The sequence below is a fragment of the Mauremys reevesii genome, unplaced genomic scaffold, assembly GCF_016161935.1.
Source record: "Mauremys reevesii isolate NIE-2019 unplaced genomic scaffold, ASM1616193v1 Contig80, whole genome shotgun sequence".
Classification (NCBI taxonomy): Eukaryota; Metazoa; Chordata; order Testudines; family Geoemydidae; genus Mauremys; species Mauremys reevesii.
In genome coordinates, this window is record NW_024100896.1 from 84,799 (window position 1) to 86,508 (window position 1,710).

The following is a 1,710-nucleotide window of genomic DNA, read 5'->3' on the forward strand; positions in this document are numbered from 1 at the left end:
CTCCTCCCCTCCCAAGAACCCTGAGCCCTGCCCCTGGCGAAGGCCTGGCCCTGGGGGGCAGCGCTGCAGTGTGGTTCACGCACCAGCAGAGCCTGGCACCCCGTGACCCTCAGCCAGGGCTGGAAGCAGGCTGCCCGCAGCTCCTCCCCATGGGGTCCCCTCACGCCCGGCCCCATGCAGGGCCTGAGCCAGAGCTTGTGGGTCTCTCCCGTTCCCAGGACAGCTGCTTGGGTCCAGCCTCACTCCACCAGGCCCCATGGCCCAGGCCATGCCTGGCTGAGTGGCTCTCCTGGGTGCTGCTGGGACGCCACCACCCACCCCTGGGTGCTGGAGCACGGTGCGCTGGGGTGACTCTGCCCCAAGGCTCATGTGGGGAGCCTGGGCTGCTGCCCAGCCAGCTGCCCAGACACTCGCCCTGGCCAGGCATGTCCCGCCCTGCCCTGCCCTGCCGGCTCTGAGAGGCGGCTGCTGCCAGCAGGCAGGGCTGGGCAAGGACCGGCCCTGGATCGAACGGAGTCAGTAGCTCCCAGCCGCCTGTGGGATGCGACCAAACCTGCAGTTTTGAGCTAGGAAGCGATGCTGAAGGCAGGGCTGGGGCCGGGCCATCCCGGCTGGGCTGGGGCCGGGGCCAGCCCGGCCGCGGGCTGGGGCCGGGACCATCCCGGCTGCGGGCTGGGGCCTTCCCGGCTGCTGGGCCGGGGGCCATCCCGCTGCTGGGCTGGGGGCCGGGGACCATCCCGGCTGCTGGGCTGTGGGCCGGGGGCCATCCCGGCTGGCCTGCTGTGGAAAGCGATGGTGACTTAGCAAGGGGAAGACGTGACCCAGCCTCGTTCATGGGAACTGCGGCGCCACCTCGGTGCCCTCCCAGCAGCACCGGCTGAGCAAAGGGGCCTCCCCTCCCCCCTTTGGGGGCTGCTTTCTGAGGGACGTCTCCCCTGGAGTAAAAGTCCTGCGGGGTGGCTGGGGCTGGGCTGGGTCAGTGACGGGCTCAGGCTACACCTTGCCGCCGGGTGGCTGTTCAGGTTCGGCCCGAGCCCAGGCATCTCCCAGCCTGGGCCAGCCGCGCCTTCGGGTGCTGTGTGGACGATCCTGAAAGTCTGCGCCCCGCCTCGGCCGCTGCTTGGCCTGCAGTGGAACAGAGCAGCCCGGGGTGGGGATCCAGGGCCGGCCTGGCCCTTCGAGGGCGCCTCTGGGGCCAGCCCAAGGGCTGTGCCCAGGTGCCCTGTAAACCAGGTGGGGCTTCCTCCTCAGGGACTGCCCCTAATCCCTGGCTCCCAGGAGGCTGCCTGAGTGGCCGTGACCTCGCCTTTGACTGGAGCAGCCCCACGCCTGGGGCCGTGCTGAGCTCTGCAGAGGGGCTGGCTCCAGCGAGGGGCAGCAGAGAACCTCTGCGCCCACTACAGCACCCTGCCCCAGCACAGCCCCGCCCCTCAGCAGCCAGGACCCTGGATCCCACCCAGGAGGAGCCCCAAGGTCTGGCTGGCCCCTCGTGCTGGCTGTAGGAGGGCAGGTCAGCCTGAGCCCATGAGCCGTTTGGGGGGCAGGAAGGGGGTTACCCTGCAGCCAGGAGAATGGCAGGATTCCAGCCCATAAAGCTCGGCCCAGCCTGGCACGGGGGGCAGGAGGGAAGGGCAGCTCCCCATGGTCAGGCCTGGGGGCAGCACAGAGGCCCTCGGGTCCCCGCCCCATGCCAGTGACGCAGGCAGGAAG